Source organism: Oncorhynchus kisutch, unplaced genomic scaffold (assembly GCF_002021735.2).
Source record: "Oncorhynchus kisutch isolate 150728-3 unplaced genomic scaffold, Okis_V2 scaffold3072, whole genome shotgun sequence".
Lineage (NCBI taxonomy): Eukaryota > Metazoa > Chordata > Actinopteri > Salmoniformes > Salmonidae > Oncorhynchus > Oncorhynchus kisutch.
The window spans coordinates 575,595-602,934 of NW_022265017.1; the positions used below are offsets into that span (position 1 = coordinate 575,595).

Consider the following 27,340-nt stretch of genomic DNA (forward strand, 5'->3'; position numbering starts at 1 on the left):
GTGTCTCATGTTAATACTACTCCTACACACAACCCACCATCACTGTGTCTCATGTTAATACTACTCCTAAACACATCCCACCATCACTGTGTCTCATGTTAATACTACTCCTAAACACAACCCACCATCACTGTGTCTCATGTTAATACTACTCCTAAACACAACCCACCATCACTGTGTCTCATGTTAATACTACTCCTAAACACAACCCACCATCACTGTGTCTCATGTTAATACTACTCCTACACAACCCACCATCACTGTGTCTCATGTTAATACTACTCCTACACAACCCACCATCACTGTGTCTCATGTTAATACTACTCCTAAACACAACCCACCATCACTGTGTCTCATGTTAATACTACTCCTAAACACAACCCACCATCACTGTGTCTCATGTTAATACTACTCCTACACACAACCCACCATCACTGTGTCTCATGTTAATACTACTCCTAAACACAACCCACCATCACTGTGTCTCATGTTAATACTACTCCTACACACAACCCACCATCACTGTGTCTCATGTTAATACTACTCCTAAACACAACCCACCATCACTGTGTCTCATGTTAATACTACTCCTAAACACAACCCACCATCACTGTGTCTCATGTTAATACTACTCCTAAAGCTCTTACGAAGCATACACCTAATCACTGTTACTCTCAGTCTTACTTTAGTTCATTTTCAAACAAGTCTCCACAACAATCTCTTGCTTTGATGGTCCTTAAAATACCATACAAAAATACATGTGTAACCCCATGTACAATACTGTATCAGATTAAATACGCAGAAATACATCTACAGAGTATACTGTAAATAACAGAAAAACAAAACATACATTACAACAGCATCGCCATGCACATAACAGGATACAGAAGTTCATGGACACAAACACATGATAAAATAAACATATTTTAAGATATAGTCAAGCAGACTTACAGAGTGAAGGGGAGATGTGTTGTAAGTTAACTTACTGGAAGTCTATATAAATACACACTGAGTGTGAGGTTTGCAGTCTGTGGTTGACACAACATTGAAGCAGTCAGGGACAATAGAGTTGAATAGAGGACGTACTTGCTTCAAAGCCTGTTTTAGCACGGCTAAGCCATTGAATACCCCATTTCAGTTGGTATACCGACTGTTATTAAACTTATGGAAGTTGAAGATATAAACTACTTTAATATGGAAATAGCCCTCAATGGTGCTGCTCATTCTGTCACAGAAGACATCATGACAAAGATGCCAAGATGTACCTTCTATCCAACTCTATGTCAGGAACCAAGAAGCTTATGCAGAGAAGGCTTCCTTCAGCAGTCACACAGACAGTGTTCGAGAACATCAAAACTGATGTATCATGGGTAAATTGTGACTGACTGAATGATCTATAAATAATATTGAGTAGTTATTCATCATGCAAGGTGATTTGTAGATCTCGACTTGCCTATAAAGTCAGCTACAATGTCGAACACTCCCACATTTACAAAAATCCCATTCAAGTCACGGGACTGATATTAAGATTTCACATGTTAACATTCTCTCATCATGTTCAAATCATCTGGAAGTGACTTTGTTGACCTTCACAACGCATTTAAAAAAAACTTTTGATTGATTTTGAAATGATGGGCGAGAAATGCCTCTTAACAGTCACATGACGAATGGGATTTGTGCCACGAATGCTAAAACGTTAGCAAGTGGAAACAGTGTCAGGAGAAACTAAACCAAAGCAGGGACTGATGTCACACCATGTTCATAGACTGCTAAAAGGGAAGGGAAACCAATGTGTCATTTTGTAATTTGGTTGAACCTTCAAGATATTATAACAATATATTAGCAAGAGAATAGAGTGTAAGGACTAGCTTTGGTTTGGAGCCATAGCTCTTTAGTCCAGGTTCTGTGGTGGTTCTCTTCAGTCCATGTTCTGTGGTGGTTCTCTTCAGTCCATGTTTTGTGATGGTTCTCTTCAGTCCATGTTCTGTGGTGGTTCTCTTCAGTCCATGTTTTGTGATGGTTCTCTTCAGTCCATGTTTTGTGGTGGTTCTCTTCAGTCCATGTTTTGTGATGGTTCTCTTCAGTCCATGTTTTGTGATGGTTCTCTTCAGTCCATGTTTTGTGATGGTTCTCTTCAGTCCATGTTCTGTGGTGGTTCTCTTCAGTCCATGTTCTGTGGTGGGTCTCTTCAGTCCATGTTTTATGGTGGTTCTCTTCAGTCCATGTTTTGTGGTGGTTCTCTTCCCTCCAGGTTCTGTGGTGGTTCTCTTCCCTCCAGGTTCTGTGGTGGTTCTCTTCCCTCCAGGTTCTGTGGTGGTTCTCTTCCCTCCAGGTTCTGTGGTGGTTCTCTTTAGTCCAGGTTCTGTGGTGGTTCTCTTTAGTCCAGGTTCTGTGGTGGTTTTCTCCCCTGGATGGTCTGATATACGGAGTGCTGAGCATCTCTCTGAAGAGATGTGAACGTGTCACTGTGGGAGATTTTCACACTCAGAGAGACAGTGACAAAGGATGAGCACTTTACACACTGCTCTATAGTATTCTCTCACTTCTTGTCACGCCCTGGTCTTAGTATTTTGTGTTTATATATTTATTTGGTCAGGCCAGGGTGTGACATGGGTTTATTTTGTGTTGTGTTTTTGTATTGGGGTTTTAGTAGGTATTGGGATTGTGGCTGAGTAGGGTTGTCTAGTAAAGTCTATGGCTGCCTGAGGTGGTTCTCCATCAGAGTCAGGTGATTATCGTTGTCTCTGATTGGGAACCATATTTAGGTAGCCCGGGTTTCACTGTGTGTTTGTGGGTGATTGTTCCTGTCTCTGTCTTAGTTGTCACCAGACAGGCTGTATACGTTTTCACATTTTCCGTTTGTTGTTTTTGTATTGTTCGTATTCGTTTTCATTAAACATGTATCGAACTAACCACGCTGCATTTTGGTCCGACTCTCCTTCGACGGAAGAAAGCCGTTACACTTCTACTTTCTGTGTTCATCTCTCTCCTCTGTGTCTGTCTTTCTCTCACTTATCTACTTACCCACTCACTCACTCACACAAACAAACACAAATACTATATACAAAATAAACACATTAATGAATATGTTATAACATACCTACTGCCAGAGTGTCTGGTCCTCATTTTCAGTGGTGTGTGTCCCAGTTAGGGTCAGGATGGACACTGTGGAGAGAGAGCTGTGTCAAGGTACAGTGACAATAGTAGAAAGAGACTATTGTGACACAGTAAAAAATATAAGCAGTAACTTATCAACAGGAAGTGTATTGATAACATGACCATCTGTAGAGCATCTATCCAGACTATCCAAATAAAGTGACTAAAAAACTATATCACTGTACTTGCACATAGCTGAGTCACACTCTCTCAGATCTCTGATTGTCAGGGTGTGGCCATTCTTCTTGTTGCTACAGTACGTCACATGACCTGTGTAGTCTGGTTCATCACTCAGAGTCACAGGATTCTCCTCAGCATCATTTCTAGTGAACCAGAAGGTTGTTGTGACTGTACCACTGGGATATGTGTAACAGCAGGTCAGCTCTACTGTTGACCCCTTCAAGACACAGATACTCTGAGTGATGTACTTCACACTCCTGCCATCCTGACCCAGTAACACTGAAACACAATCACACATTATAGTGATTATACATTACAGACCCATTTCCTCACACTAACAGCATTTGTCCACACTTTGTTGCCGTACTCTACTTGCTGAGTGTGAATGGAAACCACAGAAAGGACCTAAGTGTTACTCAGTGAGGTGTGAAAGACAACTATTCCAGAAAAGAAGAAGCCCCTAACAGACGATGTCACTGAACACACAGAATAACATTAAGATAACATTACTAAAACATAATGAATGAGACCAGACCTGCTACAGACCAGACAAAGACCCAACACACTTCCTGCTGTTCTCAAGGCCATTGTTGCATCTCCCACCCTGCAGTCTTAGAAACATAAACAACAACTCACTCTATAGCTATTGCTTTTTTCTGTGATTGACACTCAACTAGTGAATTCAGACAATCCGATCAGAGAGCAAAACATGCAAATCTACGATGCTCACAAGGTCTACTTGTCACGTTTCTTCAAAATCGAACCCAGAAGCAGACCAGGACAAGGAGAGTAGGAAGAAGGTGAGTATTTATTTACAAGTGAATGTGAGTGGGTAGATACATCCAGGTGGCGTAGCGGGCAGCGGTGGTGAGTTGATGGGAGTAAATAGGTGGATCCAATGGGGAAGCGGAATCCTCCGATGACCAGGCGGGAATGGGGTAAATGATCCGGGTGAGTAACTGAAGACAGAACAAACGGAGGTAAGTTGAAGGCAAGCAAGACGTACAAAACAACAAAACAAATTCTATCCAACTTGAGGCTGATACTATGGCACAACATACTGTTCATGGCTAACGATCCGGCAGGGAATGGATGTCAGGTCAGAGCTTTTGAAGGGGAGAGGTGATGATCAGGACAGGTGTGCAGATTACTGATGGGATACAGGTGCGGTGAACATCGATCTCCCAACAAGCTAATCTGCCCGGCAACCAGACAGGGTGCGTTCCAGGACACCGGAAACACACTCCAGGACAGAAACACAGGCAAACACAGACTCAGGAAGCGGGGTTCGTGACACTACTTCGGGGAAGAGGTGGGCGGGGTAGGTCTACTTCGGAGAAGAAGTGGGCAGAGTCAGGTCTACTTCGGGGAAGAAGTGGGCAGAGTCAGGTCTACTTCGGGGAAGAAGTGGGCAGAGTCAGGTCGACTTCGGGGAAGAAGTGGGCGGAGTCATGTTTACTTCGGGGAAGAAGTGGGCGGAGTCAGGGGAGGATGGCAGCAGATAAAGATACAAATGAAAATACACAAAATAAAATGTCAAATAACATTTGAAAATGTAAAGAAATGTAGACCGAATAAACCAACCATGTAAAGATACTGTGTTATTAAGAGTCGACGTTGGACTGGTATATGAATTCAGTGAACTAACTATCTCAGTTGGCTTGTTAGCTACATGAAGCAGATGTTGTTCAGTGATACCGAAAGCTAGCTAGCCAGCTAGAAGTTAACTCTGTTACGTCTGACAATCAAGTGAAGTGAAGTGTGTTGTAAGTTAACTTACTGGAAGTCTATATAAATAGACACTGAGTGTGAGGTTTGAAGTCTGTGGCTGTAACATAACAAAATGTGGAAAAGGTCAAGAGGTCTGAATACTTTCTGAAAGCACTGTATATTACTAGATACTATTATAAACCAGGTAGTTTAGGTCCTGGATGCTGATTGGCTGAATAAGCATTTCATTTCACATACAGTATATCAGACAATAGAACACTGGTATGACACCAAACTATTTGTTTACTTTCTATTTATGTTGGTAACCAGTTTATAATAGCAATAAGGCCCTCGGGCTTGTAGTATATGGTCAATATACCACGACTAAGGGCTGTATCAAGGCACTCTGCGTTGTGCAGAACAACAGTCCTTAGCCGTGGTACAGTATATAGACCAATATACCACAGCTAACGGCTGTATCTAGGAACTCTGCGTTGTGCAGAACAACAGTCCTTAGCCGTGGTACAGTATATAGACCAATATACCACAGCTAACGGCTGTATCCAGGAACTCTGCGTTGTGCAGAACAACAGTCCTTAGCCGTGGTACAGTATATAGACCAATATACCACAGCTAACGGCTGTATCCAGGAACTCTGCGTTGTGTCGTGCTTAAGAACAGTCCTTAGCCGTGGTACAGTATATAGGCCAATATACCACAGCTGAGGGCTGTATCCAGGAACTCTGCGTTGTGTCGTGCTTAAGAACAGTCCTTAGCCATGGTACAGTATATAGACCAATATACCACAGCTAACGGCTGTATCCAGGAACTCTGCGTTGTGTCGTGCTTAAGAACAGTCCTTAGCCGTGGTACAGTATATAGGCCAATATACCACAGCTGAGGGCTGTATCCAGGAACTCTGCGTTGTGTCGTGCTTAAGAACAGTCCTTAGCCGTGGTACAGTATATAGGCCAATATACCACAGCTGAGGGCTGTATCCAGGAACTCTGCGTTGTGTCGTGCTTAAGAACAGTCCTTAGCCATGGTACAGTATATAGACCAATGTACCATAGCTAACGGCTGTATCCAGGAACTCTGCGTTGTGCAGAACAACAGACTCACCTGTACATTCTCTGTTTCCAACAGACTCACCTGTACATTCTCTGATTCCAACAGACTCACCTGTACATTCTCTGATGTGTCTCTTGTGTCAGAGGTGGATGTGGAGGCCTTCTTCCTGGTTTACACATTAATTAATACATTTATTATTGAACGAATCAATGAACAAAGTAAGTTCATAAAAAAGAGTTGGAGTGAAATAATCTTTAAAAGAATCTCTCACCTGAACCACATGAGTCCAGAGAAACAGAGGATGAGAACCAGAACAACCACTATGATTCCTACAGCTGTAGTCAGAACTGAGGTTTGTTTCCCTACAATAAAATATGGATGATATGAGGACATTAGAACAATATTTGTTAACTTATCTAATCTCAAAGTATATATAATTATAAAACAAAGTTGTATAAGCTAAAGTATAATTATTAATATTAGTTTGAAACATCATTTTGTGTTGAAATATATAAGATGAAACTTCACCTGGTAAAATGATCATCAGAGCTGTAGAGTTCCTAGATCCTCTTCTATTCCAGGCCTCACAGTGGTAATGTCCACTGTCCTCAGACCTGAAGTTACTGATGTTGTACATCTGTCCACATCCATTTAGAAAAGTCTCATTTTGAAAGTACCAGGTGTATTTGTCCACAGGTGGGTTGGCATCACTGCTGCAGGTCAGAGTCACTGAACTGCCCTCCACTATTTCACCAGAGGGACTGACTGACACTGAGGTGTTCTTTGGGCCGTCTGGTGGACAATATGTAACAACAGTGTATTAAATAGTGTTTTTCTTGTTATTGAAATATGAATTTAAATGTGATCCTCTGATTAAAGATGAGGTGAACTTACACTGAACGTCCACAGACACAGAAGAAGAGTTGAGACGTCCATATTTATTCTCAGCCTCACAGTAATATTCTCCTCTGTCCTCAGAGATGATGTTAGTGATGCTGTAACTCTGTCCTGATGCTTTTGGTGAGGTTACGTTCTTCTGGTACCAGGTGTATTTGTCCACAGGTGGGTTGGCATCACTGCTGCAGGTCAGAGTCACTGAACCTCCCTCCACTATTTCACGAGAGGGACTGACTGACACTGAGTTGTTCTTTGGAGTATCTAGTAAAGGAGAATATGTCAGAGGTTATTGACTGTAGTATATTTACAAATGAAATGTAAAAAATTAATTTGAATTTGACAGATGATTATAATGGTCATCATATATATCAAAATCTGTGAAGCCAGACTATTAAAAATAGAAAAGAAATAGAATAGAAATGTCTCGAGGATATGACAGTAGTATATTTACAAATGACATGTCAAAAATATATTCTCTGTTAAGTCAGAGAACTATCTAAAAATATAAATTACACAAATGTTAACAATAATACACATTTGGAGATGTTATGCATAAGGGCTACTTAAATTAGTTCTAATTGTTTTGCTACCTTCTCATTCAAACACTGAGCTGTACTTTACTCACACTTCACATCCATGTTAATGGTCCTAGACATGTCTGTCCCCATCTCATTCTGGGCCTCACAGTAGTACTCTCCACTGTCAGATGACTGGATTTGTTTGAAGACATGCTGTGGTCCTGTCATACTCTGATAGCCACCTCCATTCTTCTTGTACCAGGTGTATATGTCCACAGGTGGGTTGGCATCACTGCTGCAGGTCAGAGTCACTGAACTGCCCTCCACTATTTCACCAGAGGGACTGAGTGACACTGAGGTGTTCTTTGGGCCGTCTGGTGTTGAAGATGACAGAACAAATAAGAACCCATATACCATGTAAATTAGTATAGATTAGTATATTACACTGACATGTAGAACCATGTATTACAGAGATGATGTAAATTAGTATAGATTAGTATATTACACTGACATGTAGAACCATGTATTACAGAGATGATGTAAATTAGTATAGATTAGTATATTACACTGACATGTAGAACCATGTATTACAGAGATGATGTAAATTAGTATAGATTAGTATATTACACTGACATGTAGAACCATCTATTAAAGAGATGATATCAATGACTTTCACTGTAGATATATCAACACTCCATGTACTCACATCTGACAGTGAGAGTCTCTTCTGGAGAGAGGATTCTCTCTAAGCCTTCTACAGCACAGGAGTAGTTCCCTGCATCCTCACTGCTGACTGGGTCTAGGATCAGGCTGTTATAACTGGTGACTGGGTCTAGGATCAGGCTGTTATAACTGGTGACTGGGTTGGTCAGACTTTGTCTGTTCTTGTACCAGATGTAGGTGGGGTTGAGACCGACTGTACATTGGGTTCTACATCTCAGTGTGACTCTCTCCCCCTCTGACACAGACGTAGGATCCATCTCTAACAGGATATCTAAGAGGAAACATTCGTCATATTTGACTCCCGACTGGCTTGTCATGTGATTAGTCCTACTTGTCCTATTACAGTAACAACTGTAGGTGAAGTATTACCTGTGACAGTCAACATCAGACCAGGAAGGCCAGAAAATCTCCCCTCTTTTGTTGTTATTAATCTGAATATGTATTCAGCCGAGTCCTTCTCTGTCAGGTGTGTTATTGTCATGGTGTGGTGGTTCTCTGTGTTCCTATTGTACTCCACACGACCTGTATACTCTGGATATGACCTGACATCTACAGGGTGTTTCTGTGTAAACCAGAATGAACCTTGTTCTATATAACTAGTGGGATGAGTGTAAGAGGAGGATATGTTCACTGTGGAGCCCTTCAAGACACAGATTCTCCTCTTGGTGTAAGTCACCCTCCAGCAGTTGTGACCCTGAACACCTGAAACATAAAGAGGCTCTCTGTTAATAGTTTTAACTTTTCATGTCTTGTTTCTGTAGGTGCAAAGTAAAGAAGTAAACTGTTCATTTCAAGTCATTTCAGTATGAATCACAACCATTTGAGCTGGTGGTATTGCTAGAGTGAAACACTGTGTTTGAATCAACACTTTTTCCCCCACTTACACACTGCAGGAGAGGGGAGATCCTCATGGCCTTTTACAGCACAGGAGAAACTATCGTCATAGTTACTGGAGACTGGGTCTCTGTACTGGGGGGAGGTGCTCTCATCTAGACGTTGTCCGTTCTTGTACCAGATGTATGTGGGGTTACCAGTCAGAGTACAGGTGGTGCTACAGGTCAGTGTGTTGTCATATATCCTCTCCACCTTTAGATCTGAAGGGAGAGGTTATGAAACAATAATGGAGGAAGTCTGTCAGTCACCACCATTTCACTGGTCTCATAGAACATGTAATAAATAACTTGACCTGTACGATACTATTTATACAGTACCTGTGAGACTGAGAATGAATCCATATGAATATTTCCATTCTGAATACTGGTTTGTTTTATATCTGAAGTGATATGTTGTTATGTCACTCTGTCTCAGGTCTGTGATTCTCAGGATACAGTCCTTCTCTGTAGTTCCACTGTACTCCACACGACCATCATACTTAGGGTCCCATCTCAGATCATAAGGATTCAACCATGTGTTAAACCAGACTATCTCTGTGACTTGGGTCACACTGGGAACAGGACAGCGCATGTCCACTGATGACCCCTTTAAGGCACAGACACTCTTCACAGTATTTTGTCCCAGAACACCTGAAACACAGTGTCACAGGACTCAACCTTGAGAGAACTTCATTTGTGACGTCAAGACTATAAAAAAACAGACATTACAATATTACATCCAAATGCATGTAAACATGTGCAGGATACTGTAGGACCCATCTACTCAAATGTACATTCCCTTATATCATCCTAGTATTCATTTCAATATACATCATGGAAGTAAAAAGCATTCCAGTCAATTCAGAAAGTTAACCAAATTACAATTCCACATTTTCTAAATGTTCCTAATTCAAAAGATTTGAAAATAATTGGAATTGGAATTTCAGTCTACTTCCTGAATTGAGATGGAATTGAGATGGAATTGACCCCAACCCCGCTGGTGGTTGACAACCTTCTTATTCTGCTACTGCTGCTGATATGCAGAAGTGTGAATGGAAACCAGAGATAAGCATCAATCAGTGAGGTGTGAAATATAACTATTTAAAGGGAAGTGGAGACACCTAACAGAAAACACCAGAATAACATTATGATTATTTTCCTTTTAGAAATGTCTTTAGATTGATATACAGGGCAACTAAAACATTATGAATGAGACCATACCTGCTACAGACCAGAGAAAGACCACCAACACACTACCTGCTGTTCTCAAGTCCATTGTTGCATCTCCCACCCTGCAGTCTTAGAAACATAAACAACAACTATATAGCTGGTGAATAACTCCACCTGATACATTGAAGTAGAAACTGTAAACGGGGTACAGGGCCTCATTACTGAAAACAAAACAGTATCATATTGTGTTGTGTTGTATTGTGCTATATGGTTGTCTATGTGAATACTGTCTGTCTGTAAGTCTATTGCACTATGTATGTAATGTGTGTGATGTGTTGCATGTCTGTCTACGTCTGTCTACTTAAACTGGCATGATGCAAAAATAAATTCCTAATATATACAATTGTCATCATCATCATTATAAACAACAACAATAACTTATTCAACATCAACAGTATTACTGTAAACACACATTTCTACATTGATTGTTCTGAAGCTGTTTTATTCTCAGAACCCCAAATATAGGAGGATAAATGTTCAATCCTCTACAGTCCATCAAGCTGTACAGCAGCCTAAAGAATGACCACCAGGTTCAATGATAGCTACTATCCTCAAGCTGTGAGGCTAAACAGCGACTGACACACACACACACACACACACACACACAAATACAGACACTATCTGTAGTAAAGGCCCATAAGGCCCATGGAGTCTGTATCAAAGTCTAGAGAGCTGGTTGTTATGGATGTAGAAAAGTTAAAACACACATCCTACACAGTATAGATGTCAACCCTCCTCCCTATCAGTCTGGTCCTAAAGGGCCCTCAGATAAATCCACTGTGTAATTCACACCCATGGGGGCGGACACGTACACACACACTGCAGTGTTTAAATATTGGTTTGATTGTCTTTTTTTACCCTGGTTAATTATCTCATCTCTATGTAGATCAACACTCCTACACTGACACACTTTATGAATACTGACCCTGATGTAACAACCAGAACACAGCTCAAAACATAACAACAAGTAGAATTATACATTACCCTCAAGTATATGACTTATTACTAAAAACAAATAACCCAAAACTATATTTCAAGACATTGTCAAGAGTACTTACAGAGTGAAGTGAAGGGGAGAGGTCTTGTACAGTGAGTCAACTGACTGATAGTGAGTGGAAACTGCTAGTAAGTGTCAGTTCTGTGGTTGATACATATTTAAAGTAGATGACACAGTCCTTTCCTTCCTCTTTAAGACACTAACATGCATGACGACCAGAACAGCACATCAGAAAAGGGAGGTTACTGCATTAAAATGGGTCCTACATTTCTATAATGGACAAAATGTCACCCATTTCCGCTTTTATTTAAATACAGAACCATGTTAACAATATGTTGACTATTCTCTATGGAATGTTTATAATATATTAGAATGTGTTGCCTTGTCCCTCTGAGTTCTACATGGAACAGGTCAAAGTTCCATTTACATTTGGTCAGTTCCATGATGTCATTCATTCTATTCTACAAACACATTCAATTTCCTCTCCTCATCAGCTGCATCAAAGTGGTACTGAAGGTTCCAGTGTTCTAGAGTCGAGCTCCTCCTACTGGCATCTCAACATTACTGCACCATCCTAATAATAATGTCCTCAATAATAGTAACACCTTACAGAATACTTTTAAACTGGAAGAACTTGTCCTGATTGGTGTTTTTAAATCACTGATGAATGATCTTGAGACTGATTCCCTGACCTGTCTATGTTTCTAAATCACTGATGAATGATCTTGAGACTGATTCCCTGACCTGTCTATGTTTTTAAATCACTGATGAATGATCTTGAGACTGATTCCCTGACCTGTCTATGTTTTTAAATCACTGATGAATGATCTTGAGACTGATTCCCTGACCTGTCTATGTTTTTAAATCACTGATGAATGATCTTGAGCCTGATTCCCTGACCTGTCTATGTTTTTAAATCACTGATGAATGATCTTGAGACTGATTCCCTGACCTGTCTATGTTTTTAAATCACTGATGAATGATCTTGAGACTGATTCCCTGACCTGTCTATGTTTTTAAATCACTGATGAATGATCTTGAGACTGATTCCCTGACCTGTCTATGTTTTTAAATCACTGATGAATGATCTTGAGACTGATTCCGTGACCTGTCTATGTTTTTAAATCACTGATGAATGATCTTGAGACTGATTCCCTGACCTGTCTATGTTTTTAAATCACTGATGAATGATCTTGAGACTGATTCCCTGACCTGTCTATGTTTTTAAATCACTGATGAATGATCTTGAGACTGATTCCCGGACCTGTCAATGTTTATAATTTGCTGTTTTTGATTTTGTTATTCTCTCGGGAATTCTATGGGATTTACTAGATGACTTGTAGTTTTTCATGTTGTTTTCCTGTCATTTTTGTAATGACTTGGTGCTGCCTATCTTGGCCAGGACACTCTTGATAAAGAGATTTTAAATCTCAATGAGTCCTTCCTGGTTAAATAAATGTTAAATAGAAAAATAATAAAGAAGAAATAATCTTGTGCTGATGTCAACATTACAACCTGAATCAGATAGAATGGTGAAACAACACTGGCTACACCAACACACTGATGTCAACATTACAACCTGAATCAGATAGAATGGTGAAACAACACTGGCTACACCAACACACTGATGTCAACATTACAAACTGAATCAGATAGAATGGTGAAACAACACTGGCTACACCAACACACTGATGTCAACATTACAACCTGAATCAGATAGAATGGTGAAACAACACTGGCTACACCAACACACTGATGTCAACATTACAAACTGAATCAGATAGAATGGTGAAACAACACTGGCTACACCAACACACTGATGTCAACATTACAACCTGAATCAGATAGAATGGTGAAACAACACTGGCTACACCAACACACTGATGTCAACATTACAACCTGAATCAGATAGAATGGTGAAACAACACTGGCTACACCAACACAGTGATGTCAACATTACAACCTGAATCAGATAGAATGGTGGAACAACACTGGCTACACCAACACACTGATGTCAACATTACAACCTGAATCAGATAGAATGGTGAAACAACACTGGCTACACCAACACAGTGATGTCAACATTACAACCTGAATCAGATAGAATGGTGGAACAACACTGGCTACACCAACACACTGATGTCAACATTACAACCTGAATCAGATAGAATGGTGAAACAACACTGGCTACACCAACACACTGATGTCAACATTACAACCTGAATCAGATAGAATGGTGAAACAACACTGGCTACACCAACACACTGATGTCAACATTACAACCTGAATCAGATAAAATGGTGAAACAACACTGGCTACACCAACACACTGATGTCAACATTACAACCTGAATCAGATAGAATGGTGAAACAACACTGGCTACACCAACACACTGATGTCAACATTACAACCTGAATCAGATAGAATGGTGAAACAACACTGGCTACACCAACACACTGATGTCAACATTACAACCTGAATCAGATAGAATGGTGAAACAACACTGGCTACACCAACACACTGATGTCAACATTACAACCTGAATCAGATAGAATGGTGAAACAACACTGGCTACACCAACACACTGATGTCAACATTACAACCTGAATCAGATAGAATGGTGAAACAACACTGGCTACACCAACACACTGATGTCAACATTACAACCTGAATCAGATAGAATGGTGAAACAACACAAACAAGCAGAGACATCAGTATGATCATCACCATAGTCTGCTGTATTGACTGCTGCTGTACATATACTGTATAGTCTAATATAGCCTGTTATCCATATATAGTCTAATGTAGCCTGTTATCCATATATAGTCTAATGTAGCCTGTTATCCATATATAGTCTAATGTAGCCTGTTATCCATATATAGTCTAATGTAGCCTGTTATCCATGTATAGTCTAATGTAGCCTGTTATCTATATATAGTCTAATGTAGCATGTTATCCATATATAGTCTAATGTAGCCTGTTATCAATATATAGTCTAATGTAGCCTGTTATCCATTTATATAGTCTAATGTAGCCTGTTATCCATATATAGTCTAATGTAGCATGTTATCCATATATAGTCTAATGTAGCCTGTTATCCATATATAGTCTAATGTAGCCTGTTATCCATATATAGTCTAATGTAGCCTGTTATCCATGTATATAGTCTAATGTAGCCTGTTATCCATATATAGTCTAATGTAGCCTGTTATCTATATATAGTCTAATGTAGCCTGTTATCCATATATAGTCTAATGTAGCCTGTTATCCATGTATAGTCTAATGTAGCCTGTTATCTATATATAGTCTAATGTAGCATGTTATCCATATATAGTCTAATGTAGCCTGTTATCCATATATATAGTCTAATGTAGCATGTTATCCATATATAGTCTAATGTAGCCTGTTATCCATATATAGTCTAATGTAGCATGTTATCCATATATAGTCTAGTGTAGCCTGTTCTCCATATATAGTATAATTAACCTGTTATCCATATTGTCTAATGTAGCATGTTATCTATATAGTCTAATGTAATGTGCTGTCCAGATACTGTAAAGTGCATATCATGTCCATATAAAGAAGCATTTACATATTAGAACTAATAACTAGTAAATTAATAGGATCTCTGTGTAAAGAACGTATGGTTCAAGAGGCCTGTAATAGGTCTATCTAGGACAGGAAGGTAAAACAGGAATGTGATGCTGAGTGTGATCTATACCAACAAAACCACATCCCACTATCACTGTGTCTCATGTTAATACTACTCCTAAGCACAACCCACCATCACTGTGTCTCATGTTAATACTACTCCTAAACACAACCCACCATCACAGTGTCTCATGTTAACTCTACTCCTAAGCACAACCCACCATCACTGTGTCTCATGTTAATACTACTCCTAAGCACAACCCACCATCACTGTGTCTCATGTTAACTCTACTCCTAAACACAACCCACCATCACTGTCTCATGTTAATACTACTCCTAAACACAACCCACCATCACTGTGTCTCATGTTAATACTACTCCTAAACACAACCCACCATCACTGTGTCTCATGTTAATACTACTCCTATACACAACCACCATCACTGTGTCTCATGTTAATACTACTCCTAAACACAACCCACCATCACTGTGTCTCATGTTAATACTACTCCTAAACACAACCCACCATCACTGTGTCTCATGTTAATACTACTCCTAAACACAACCCACCATCACTGTGTCTCATGTTAATACTACTCCTAAACACAACCCACCATCACTGTGTCTCATGTTAATTCTACTCCTAAACACAACCCACCATCACTGTGTCTCATATTAATTCTACTCCTAAACACAACCCACCATCACTGTGTCTCATGTTAATTCTACTCCTAAACACAACCCACCATCACTGTGTCTCATCTTAATTCTACTCCTAAACCTTTTATGAAACATTCACTCAATCACTCTTACTCTTACCGTCACTCTTACTTTAGGTCATTTTCAAAAAGTCCCCACTATAATGTATTCTTCTCAAACCGATACGTGTATGTGAGAATCTTACCTTATTAGGCTCACATTTGTCAGGCAAAAATATTACTGTATAAGCAACATGTACAGGATATATCTCTCAATCAAATGTTCAAAAAAAGTATCCACTATAATCTACCACTGTCTGAGCCCTTAAAATAACATGCAAACCTCTCCACCACAGTCTACTGCTCTCAGAACCCTCACAAGAACATGCAAACCTCTCCACCACAGTCTACTACTCTCAGAACCCTCACAATAACATGCAAACCGCTCCACCACAGTCTACTACTCTCAGAACCCTCACAAGAACATGCAAACCTCTCCACCACAGTCTACTACTCTCAGAACCCTCACAATGACATGCAAACCTCTCCACCACAGTCTACTACTCTCAGAACCCTCACAAGAACATGCAAACCTCTCCACCAAAGTCTACTGCTCTCAGAATCCTCACAAGAACATGCAAAAGTCATGCCCATAACAGAGGATTATGGTTCATGGCTATAGACAAATAATAAATTATACATATTTTAAGATATTGTCAAGCATACTTACAGAGTGAAGGGGAGAGAGGTGTTGTAATGAACTATCTGTCAGTCTGAGGAAACAGACACTGACTGTGAGGTATGAGGTCTGTGGTTGACACAACTTTGAAGTTGTGAAAGACCATAGAGTTGGATAAAAGGCACACTAGCTACAAAGGCTGTTTAAGCATGGGCATAACATTGTTTGCATCCTTTCAGTTTGTTTATCGACTGTCATTAAAATCATGGAGGTTGAAGAAGAAGAAATGTACTACTTTAAAATAGAGAGAGCCGTCAGTTGAGCTGCCGATATTGTCACAGAACCCATCATGAAAAGATGCAAAGCCCTGCCCTCTATCCAACTCTATGTCAGGGACCAAGATGCTGATTCAGAGAGAGCTTCCTTCCTCATTCACACAACGCTGTGTTCAAGAGCATCAAAACTGTGACGTGTGATGGGTACATTCTGACTGACTGACTGATCTACAAATCGGCTTGCATGATAAATAATTACCTTAGATTACTCGTAGGTCAGTCAGTCTGGACTCGCCTTTAAAGCCGGCTGCAATGTCGAACGCGGCCACATTTACATGCTTGACAGCCATTATGTCATACAATATTATAATAACTGTGGAATACGTTTAAAATCTTTTTCTTATTTTTAGGAATGACAGGCTAAACTGTAATGTAAAAAAAACAAAAACAGTTTGAATGAATTGTCTTAAACTTTGAGCTTATTTACAACATGATGCATAAATTACACTGAATCATACTTTATCTAAAGTAGGTAGAAATTCATAATTTTATGTAAAAAAAGTGTGATTACGGTATTAATATTCCTTCTCATTAATGCCATTGCTCAATAATGTCTGACAGCAATACAAGTACATCATTTCAACACATCAAGATAAACTTGGTCTGAGACTTTACACATTAAAAAGCTGTTGTCAATGTTATCAGTATCAGTCACTGAGAAAAGCACATTATGTAATAAAAAAATATCTAAATGGCAAAATGAAAAAGAGCAGAAGCATAATATATTTATCATCATACATTTACATAATTATCTAGTAAGTAAGTAAATGCAACTGTACAACTGAACTAAAACTACAGAAAACGTTCTGGATATGGTAACAATATGATAGCATGAGAATAAAGGTGTGAGGCCTAGCTTTGGTTTGATGCTGTAGCTCTTCAGTCCAAGTTCTGTTTTGGTTCTCTTCAGTCCAGGTTCTGTGATGGTTCTCTTCAGTCCAGGTTCTGTGGTGGACGAGTCTGAGGCTGGTATAGGAGCCGTGCTCTCTCAGCGCTCGGGTACGCCACCGAAGCTCCGCCCCTGTGCCTTCTTCTCGAGGAAGCTCAGCCCGGCAGAGCGAAACTATGATGTGGGGTACCGGGAGTTGTTAGCTGTTGTCAAGGCGTTGAAGGCGTGCAGACGTTGGCTTGAGGGGGCTAAACACCCTTTTCAAATCTGGACGGACCACCGCACCATGGAGTTCATCCGTGCAGCGAGGAGACTGAATCCTCGTCAGGCAAGGTGGGCCATGTTTTTACCCGTTTTGTTTTCACCCTTTCCTACAGACCAGGTTCCCAGCATGTGAAGGCAGACACACTGTCCCGGCTGTATGACACAGAGGAGCGGCCCATGGATCCTACCCCCATACTCCTGGCCTCGGCGCCGGTAGTATGGGATCTGGACGCGGACATTGAACAGGCTTTACGTGCAGAGCCCGTTCCCCTCCAGTGTCCCGCTGGGCGTCTGTACATTCCGTCTGCTGTCCGTGACCGGTTGATCTACTGGGCCCATACGTCACCCTCCTCTGGTCATCCAGGCATCGGTCAGACGGTGCACTGTTTGAGTGGGAAGTACTGGTGGCCTACCTTGGCCAATGACGTGAGGGTTTATGTTTCCTCCTGCTCGGTGCACCCAGTGTAAGGCTCCTAGGCACCTGCCCAGAGGTAAGCTACACCCCTTACCCGTTCCACAACGGCCATGGTCGCACCTGTCGGTCGATTTCATCACCAATCTCCCCTCCTCACTGGTCGTTGTGGATCGTTTCTCTAAGTCCTGCCATCTCCTCCCTCTGCCCAGTCTCCCTACGGCCCTACAGACTGTGGAGGCCTTGTTAAGCGTCAGTTGGAGTGGTGGAATCGCGCTGTCTGGAGGGCTGAATCACGCTTCACCAGGCCTAATCGCTCAACATCAGCCGCCAATCTCACTAATGCTGTTGTGGTTGAATGGAAGCAAGTCCCTCCAGAAATGTTCCAGCATTTAGTGGAAATCCTTCCCAGAAGATTGGAGGCTGTTATAGCAGCAAAGGGGGGACAAACTCCATATTAATGCCCATGATTTTGGAATTAAATGTTCTGTGAGCAGGTGTCCACATACTTTTGGTCATGTTGTGTATATACACTGAGTGTACAAAACATTAAGGACACCTTCCTAATAATGAGTTGCACACCCCACTTTTGCCCTCGGAACAGCCTCAATTCATCAGGGCATGGACTTACAAGGTGCCGAAAGCATTCCACAGGGATGCTGGTCCATGTTGACTCCAATGCTTCCCGCAGTTGTCCTTTGGGTGGTGGACCATTCTTGATACACACAGCGCTTGATGGGTGGCTACTTTGAAGAATCTCAAATATTAAATATATTTGGATTTGTTTAACACTTTTTTGGTTACTACATGACTCCATATGTGTTAGTCTTCACTATTATTCTACAATGTAAAACTAGTACAAATAAAGAAAACCCTGGAATGAGTAAGTGTGTCCAAACTATTGAATGGTTCTGTATATAGTGTATAATGTGTATATGTATGGTGTATTATGCAGGGCACATTTCAAAAAGAGACCTAGTTCTCAATATGTACTCCATGTTAAAATAAAGGTGAAATAAAATAAACAAACGTTATTTGGGTATGAGTATGATAAAAGGTACCTCTCCATGGGATCTCCATTCTCCCTTCTAACCCTCTATGTCCCCAAAGAGACACCTACCTTGGAAGGTCAGTGAACAGTTAGGGGGTCAAGAGCCACGCCATGTTGGAGACCATAGCACTCATTCTATATGACATCCCATTCTCACTAAACAATGATGTATTTTATTCTCACTAAACAATGATGTATTTTATTCTCACTAAACAATGATGTGTTTTATTCTCACTAAACAATGATGTATAATATTCTCTAACTACTAGTTGGACAAAATGGTGGACTGTTATTCTTCGAAGAACAAAAGTCTTTAAACCATCAATAATCTCACTGCTTGGTCTGAATTTGTTAACTGTGAGATGTATTATTATCAAGGACTGAACATTCCAGAATGTTCCATCTCTCAGTGTTCTGGAATGGAATGCCCTCGCTGACTGAATTACCCTCCACACATCCATGTTATGTCATATTGTGTCTGTGTGTTTTAGAAATGACAATGAATAATATTTCATGTAACTGGTTGTGTGTCTAAGTGGCGGATATATATTTTTTTAACCTTTATTTAACTAGGCATGTCAGTTTAGAACAAATTCTTACTTTCAATGACAGCCTAGGAACAGTGGGTTAACTGCCTTGTCAGGGGTAGAACGTCAGATTTTTATCTTGTCAGCTCAGGGATTCGATCTTTCAACCTCTCGGTTACTTGTCCAATGCTCTAACCACTAGGATACCTGCCACCTATTGCTCCTTCTGAAAGTGTCTGTATATTTTGTGCATTCATGATGATGGTGATGAAGGTGAATGAACCACTATTGCTCTCCAAACCAATGTACATTTCTTATTTGTAGTTACTGTATGTACTGTACAGTAGAAGAGGTGTGATTTTGAAAGCTTTCCATTTTGTCTCCATTGAAGATAATGTTATAACAAGGTGAAAACAATGACGATGAAGTTTATTCATTAAAGTCACACTTCACACACTAGCTTAAAAAAAACTACATTTGATAAAAGCGATAAGAAACCTTGCATCAAGCAGAACTCTTTCCTGGACATAAAAACAAAAGAATATACCAAACTTATACTACGTGTATCATCTAATAGTACCATGTGAAGTAATACAATATAATAGAAGCAGATATAATGACTTTCTGGATCTAAGCTTCATACAGCATATAGTCTCACAAGGCTGATGATTGTTTCAGAAATATAACATACAAACATATATAGTTCTATAAAATACAACTGGACCTTGAGGTTGTCTACTTCAGAAATACAACATTTTGGGAAAAAGACGCTGTAATCAGAAATGTTTCCAATAAAATATAATAAATGTTAAGGTCCTACTTAATCATCATAGTTTAAAAGGCTAAACTGACCCTAGATCCAAACTGCTACTCTAAGTGTGAATAGAGTAGTTCTGTGTGGCCCAGTTTGTACAGCATGGTGCATGGGTTCAATTCCTGCTTGTCACGCCCTGACCATAGAGAGCCCTTGGTTCTCTATGGTGTTGTAGGTCAGGGCGTGACTAGGGGGGGGGGGGTTCTAGTCTTTTCATTTATATGTTGGTGCTCTTAGTATGGTTCCAAATTAGAGGCAGCTGATGTTCGTTGTCTCTAATTGGGGTACAGCATATTGTCCATATACCACAAACCCCTGAAGTTTGTTATTGCTATTATAAACTTAAGCAATAAGGCCTGAGGAGGTGTGGTATATGGCCAATATACCATGGCTAAGAGCTGTTCTTATGCACAACGCAACACTGAGTACTTGGATACAGCCCTTAGCCCTGGTATATTGGCCACATACCACAAACCCCCGATACAAGGGTTTATTTATATTTATACAAGGGTTTTGTCAAACTTGTTCTGTTCAGGTCTTCCTGGTTCTGGGTTTGTTCTGTTCAGGTCTTCCTGGTTCTGGGTTTGTTGTGTTCAGGTCTTCCTGGTTCTGGGTTTGTTGTGTTCAGGTCTTCCTGGTTCTGGGTTTGTTCTGTTCAGGTCTTCCTGGTTCTGGGTTTGTTCTGTTCAGGTCTTCCTGGTTCTGGGTTTGTTGTGTTCAGGTCTTCCTGGTTCTGGGTTTGTTCTGTTCAGGTCTTCCTGGTTCTGGGTTTGTTGTGTTCAGGTCTTCCTGGTTCTGGGTTTGTTCTGTTCAGGTCTTCTTGGTTCTGGGTTTGTTCTGTTCAGGTCTTCCTGGTTCTGGGTTTGTTCTGTTCAGGTCTTCCTGGTTCTGGGTTTGTTCTGTTCAGGTCTTCCTGGTTCTGGGTTTGTTCTGTTCAGGTCTTCCTGGTTCTGGGTTTGTTCTGTTCAGGTCTTCCTGGTTCTGGGTTTGTTCTGTTCAGGTCTTCCTGGTTCTGGGTTTGTTGTGTTCAGGTCTTCCTGGTTCTGGGTTTGTTCTGTTCAGGTCTTCCTGGTTCTGGGTTTGTTCTGTTCAGGTCTTCCTGGTTCTGGGTTTGTTCTGTTCAGGTCTTCCTGGTTCTGGGTTTGTTCTGTTCAGGTCTTCCTGGTTCTGGGTTTGTTCTGTTCAGGTCTTCCTGGTTCTGGGTTTGTTGTGTTCAGGTCTTCCTGGTTCTGGGTTTGTTCTGTTCAGGTCTTCCTGGTTCTGGGTTTGTTGTGTTCAGGTCTTCCTGGTTCTGGGTTTGTTCTGTTCAGGTCTTCCTGGTTCTGGGTTTGTTCTGTTCATGTCTTCCTGGTTCTGGGTTTGTTGTGTTCAGGTCTTCCTGGTTCTGGGCTTGTTCTGTTCAGGTCTTCCTGGTTCTGGGCTTGTTCTGTTCAGGTCTTCCTGGTTCTGGGTTTGTTCTGTTCAGGTCTTCCTGGTTCTGGGTTTGTTCTGTTCAGGTCTTCCTGGTTCTGGGTTTGTTCTGTTCAGGTCTTCCTGGTTCTGGGCTTGTTCTGTTCAGGTCTTCCTGGTTCTGGGTTTGTTCTGTTCAGGTCTTCCTGGTTCTGGGTTTGTTGTGTTCAGGTCTTCCTGGTTCTGGGTTTGTTGTGTTCAGGTCTTCCTGGTTCTGGGTTTGTTGTGTTCAGGTCTTCCTGGTTCTGGGTTTGTTCTGTTCAGGTCTTCCTGGTTCTGGGTTTGTTCTGTTCAGGTCTTCCTGGTTCTGGGTTTGTTGTGTTCAGGTCTTCCTGGTTCTGGGTTTGTTGTGTTCAGGTCTTCCTGGTTCTGGGTTTGTTGTGTTCAGGTCTTCCTGGTTCTGGGTTTGTTGTGTTCAGGTCTTCCTGGTTCTGGGTTTGTTCTGTTCAGGTCTTCCTGGTTCTGGGTTTGGTTTGTTCAGGTCTTCCTGGTTCTGGGTTTGTTCTGTTCAGGTCTTCCTGGTTCTGGGTTTGTTGTGTTCAGGTCTTCCTGGTTCTGGGTTTGTTGTGTTCAGGTCTTCCTGGTTCTGGGTTTGTTCTGTTCAGGTCTTCCTGGTTCTGGGTTTGTTGTGTTCAGGTCTTCCTGGTTCTGGGTTTGTTCTGTTCAGGTCTTCTTGTTTCTGGGTTTGTTCTGTTCAGGTCTTCCTGGTTCTGGGTTTGTTCTGTTCAGGTCTTCCTGGTTCTGGGTTTGTTCTGTTCAGGTCTTCCTGGTTCTGGGTTTGTTCTGTTCAGGTCTTCTTGGTTCTGGGTTTGTTCTGTTCATGTCTTCCTGGTTCTGGGTTTGTTCTGTTCAGGTCTTCTTGGTTCTGGGTTTGTTCTGTTCAGGTCTTCCTGGTTCTGGGTTTGTTCTGTTCAGGTCTTCTTGGTTCTGGGTTTGTTGTGTTCAGGTCTTCCTGGTTCTGGGTTTGTTCTGTTCAGGTCTTCCTGGTTCTGGGTTTGTTCTGTTCAGGTCTTCCTGGTTCTGGGTTTGTTGTGTTCAGGTCTTCCTGGTTCTGGGTTTGTTCTGTTCATGTCTTCCTGGTTCTGGGTTTGTGGTGTTCATGTCTTCTTGGTTCTGGGTTTGTGGTGTTCATGTCTTCCTGGTTCTGGGTTTGTTCTGTTCAGGTCTTCTTGGTTCTGGGTTTGTTCTGTTCATGTCTTCTTGGTTCTGGGTTTGTGGTGTTCATGTCTTCTTGGTTCTGGGTTTGTTGTGTTCAGGTCTTCTTGGTTCTGGGTTTGTGGTGTTCATGTCTTCTTGGTTCTGGGTTTGTTGTGTTCATGTCTTCCTGGTTCTGGGTTTGTTGTGTTCAGGTCTTCTTGGTTCTGGGTTTGTTGTGTTCATGTCTTCCTGGTTCTGGGTTTGTTGTGTTCAGGTCTTCTTGGTTCTGGGTTTGTTGTGTTCATGTCTTCCTGGTTCTGGGTTTGTTCTGTTCAGGTCTTCCTGGTTCTGGGTTTGTTGTGTTCAGGTCTTCCTGGTTCTGGGTTTGTTGTGTTCAGGTCTTCTTGTTTCTGGGTTTGTTGTGTTCAGGTCTTCCTGGTTCTGGGTTTGTTGTGTTCAGGTCTTCTTGGTTCTGGGTTTGTTCTGTTCAGGTCTTCCTGGTTCTGGGTTTGTTGTGTTCAGGTCTTCTTGGTTCTGGGTTTGTTGTGTTCAGGTCTTCTTGGTTCTGGGTTTGTTGTGTTCAGGTCTTCTTGGTTCTGGGTTTGTTATGTTCAAGTCTTCTTGGTTCTGGGTTTGTTGACTGTACTGTGGATCTCAGAGGCATCCACCTCAGCTGCTTGTGCTGCTGCTGGTCTGAGGAGAGAGAAACAGAAATGAAACAAAGGAACCCTATACCCTTTATAGTGCACTACGTTTGATTAGGGCCTATAGGGCTCGGTCAAAAGTAGTGCACTAAATAGGGAATAGAGTGCCATTTGGAACTCATCACTCCCTCATTATAGTCATGTCATGGTAATTGTCTTGAGATGTCCATTGTTGGGTTGGTAGATTAAGGAAATGACATCACTAGTAGTCACTAGGGGTCAACTGTTTTGCGTATTGATGACATCTCCTACAATAAGCAGCAGCATATGAATGACCTTAATGCAGAATATGGTCACAGGGGGGCAGCAGTGAGGCGGTTACATTTCACAGCAGCTTATTGCAGATCCTCGTCCTGTTTCTGTTGTTGAGGCATGAATTACCTTAATGCAGAATATGCATTATTGATGACATCATCATTGTCTACTCCTCCAATGAGCACATGGCCGTACCTACATATGAGGACACCGGATGTTTGTTTTGAAAATAATAATAGCCTAATACATATACTCTACACAATAAAGAAAATTAATTATGAATCAATTTAAATTAAGAAATGAACATCTAAATATTGCTCCCAGTGTTGTTCAAAGCTTATTTTCTTGATCTGACTAATCGCTCCTGCCTCTTTGTGAACGAGAGGAATCATTAACTGTGGTTCGTTGGTTATGTTTGCCTGCTTCCCCTGGATCTTCCTCCCTGATTTGCTTTTCAGCAGCACATTCACCATTCTCTCAAACGGCTAATTCCCCTTCTCGCTGAACAGGCCGAGGGCGACTTGAAACTAAATACCCCAACTAGCAGATAGCTCTGCTGACAATCTGATGGCGAGATGCCGAACAAAAGGCATTTTCTTTTGTCTCTCTCTCAACTCCGGTCGCTTCTACAGACATCCACCAAACAAAAACATCACTCTCGGAGAATGAGTGCACAAACTGGTAAGTAGACCCTCATAGACATGTCAGTTAGGTCGGGGGCATAGCTGCCAGCTGACATTTCTATTGCAGTAACATTGAAGGGGTCTGGTTAATATTACTTACACGGAACCCAAACCAGCTTTGCGCTATCGTGCATACATTTATTTTGCCCCCCCACACCAAACGTGATCACGACACGCAGGTTAAAATATCAAAACAAACTCTGAACAAATGACATTAATTTGGGGACAGGTCGAAAAGCATTAAAAATGGATGGCAATTTAGCTAGTTAGCTTGCACTTGCTAGCTAAATTGTCCTATTTAGCTAGCTTGCTGTTGCTAGCTAATTTGTCCTGGGATATAAACATTGTGTTGTTATTTTACCTGAAATGCACAAGGTCATTTACTCCGACAATTAATCCACACATAAACGGCCAACTGAATCGTTTCTAGTCATCTCTCCTCCTTCCAGGGTTTTTCATCTTTGAACTTAAATGGTGATTGCATCTAAACTTTCATAGTATTACCACGACGACCGGCAAAACAGTTAGTCTTTCAATCACCCACGTGGGTATAACCAATGAGATGGCATGTGGGTACCTGCTTCTATAAACCAATGAGGAGATGTGAGAGGCAGGACTTTCAGCGCGTTCTGCGTCAGAAATAGAAAGGACTTCTATTTTAGCCCTTGGCATGGCAGACGCTCCTTGGCTAATGGGAGCAGTGTGGGTGCTATAATTTAATAACATGGATTTCTAAATGTATTTTGTGACGCTCGCACACACGACGTGTCCGGTCTAGTCAGCATGTTAGCCAGCTAGAAGGATGAAGTAAGACGCTTTCGTTAAAAGGAGCCAACCTCAGCAGGAGCAAACCATAAGTCCTTTACAGAGAATAGGCTACTGAGAGAGACAGTGATGTGGGGCTCAGTGGAGAGGCTGAGGCAGGCTGCAATGCAGGTAGAAGTAGAGGAGACCAAGAGAGAGAGGAAGCAAGCAGAGAGAGGTTTTTACAGTGGTTCCCAAACTTGGGGTCGGGGCCCCATGTGGGGTCCCTTGAGAAAATCTGTACTAATCAAATCAACCAAACATGTTTCAATATGAACACCTCCACAGGGATCTTCCCTATAGTTCTACATTATAATACTATCAACATGCAAACAATACAGTGCTTGAAATGTCATATGTCTTTGTTTCTTCTCTGATTAGTGTGTCAGTGTGAATCATTTACCATATTTCCTCCCTTTCAGGTGTATAACATTACAACTGAATAGCTAATAGGTTATGTGTTTGTAGATGGACTGAGGTGAATTAACCTACAGCAGCCAAGGTGATATTGGACTGAGGTGAGATAAACCTCAGCAGCCAAGGTGATAATGGACTGAGGTGAGAAAACCATCAGCAGCCAAGGTGATAATGGACTGAGGTGAGATAAACCTCAGCAGCCAAGGTGATAATGGACTGAGGTGAGAAAACCATCAGCAGCCAAGGTGATAACGGACTGAGGTGAAATAACCCTCAGCAGCCAAGGTGATAACGGACTGAGGTGAAATAACCCTCAGCAGCCAAGGTGATAATGGACAGGTGAAATAACCCTCAGCAGCCAAGGTGATAATGGACTGAGGTGAAATAACCCTCAGCAGCCAAGGTGATAATGGACTGAGGTGAAATAACCCTCAGCAGCCAAGGTAATAATGGACTGAGGTGAAATAACCCTCAGCAGCCAAGGTAATAATGGACTGAGGTGAAATAACCCTCAGCAGCCAAGGTGATAATGGACTGAGGTGAAATAACCCTCAGCAGCCAAGGTGATAATGGACTGAGGTGAAATAACCCTCAGCAGCCAAGGTGATAATGGACTGAGGTGAAATAACCCTCAGCAGCCAAGGTGATAATGGACTGAGGTGAGATAACCCTCAGCAGCCAAGGTGATAATGGACTGAGGTGAAATAACCCTCAGCAGCCAAGGTGTTAATGGACTGAGGTGAAATAACCCTCAGCAGCCAAGGTGTTAATGGACTGAGGTGAAATAACCCTCAGCAGCCAAGGTGTTAATGGACTGAGGTGAAATAACCCTCAGCAGCCAAGGTGTTAATGGACTGAGGTGAAATAACCCTCAGCAGCCAAGGTGATAATGGACTGAGGTGAAATAACCCTCAGCAGCCAAGGTGTTAATGGACTGAGGTGAAATAACCCTCAGCAGCCAAGGTGTTAATGGACTGAGGTGAAATAACCCTCAGCAGCCAAGGTGTTAATGGACTGAGGTGAAATAACCCTCAGCAGCCAAGGTGTTAATGGACTGAGGTGAAATAACCCTCAGCAGCCAAGGTGATAACGGCTGGGGTCATTTTTGCTTGTTTTTTTCTGTTTTCCAAATACCATTTAAAAGTGTTTTAGTTGTGTAGAAATGCAGTAAATGAGATTCAACTTTCCACCCCCCCATCCAGATTTGGTTGTAAACA

The 27,340-nt window shown here is 41.5% G+C and overlaps 2 protein-coding genes and 1 long non-coding RNA gene across 20 annotated transcripts in view; 1 reads left to right on the forward strand and 2 right to left on the reverse strand.

Annotated features, from left to right (window-relative positions):
• The window catches only part of LOC109878241 (uncharacterized), a 205,849-nt gene that overhangs the window by 152,985 nt on the left and 25,524 nt on the right, over nucleotides 1-27,340 (reverse strand). For 14 of the 18 annotated variants that reach the window (XM_031820155.1, XM_031820153.1, XM_031820151.1 and 11 more), the window contains exons 1-2: nucleotides 3,342-4,146; nucleotides 3,101-3,165 (exon numbers count right to left, since the gene is read on the reverse strand). The exons of 1 other annotated variant lie outside the window; for it this stretch is intronic. The gene's annotated coding sequence lies outside the window, so the exon portion shown is untranslated. 3 more of the 18 variants (XM_031820149.1, XM_031820152.1, XM_031820159.1) reach the window with 3 other exon arrangements.
• LOC116371288 (B-cell receptor CD22-like) overlaps nucleotides 1-27,340 on the reverse strand; it is a 71,627-nt gene that overhangs the window by 7,423 nt on the left and 36,864 nt on the right. The window lies entirely within an intron of this gene.
• Nucleotides 24,477-27,307, forward strand: LOC116371292 (uncharacterized). Its single transcript, XR_004208916.1, has 3 exons — nucleotides 24,477-24,900; nucleotides 26,175-26,448; nucleotides 27,207-27,307. It is a non-coding gene; the product is annotated as an uncharacterized LOC116371292 (long non-coding RNA).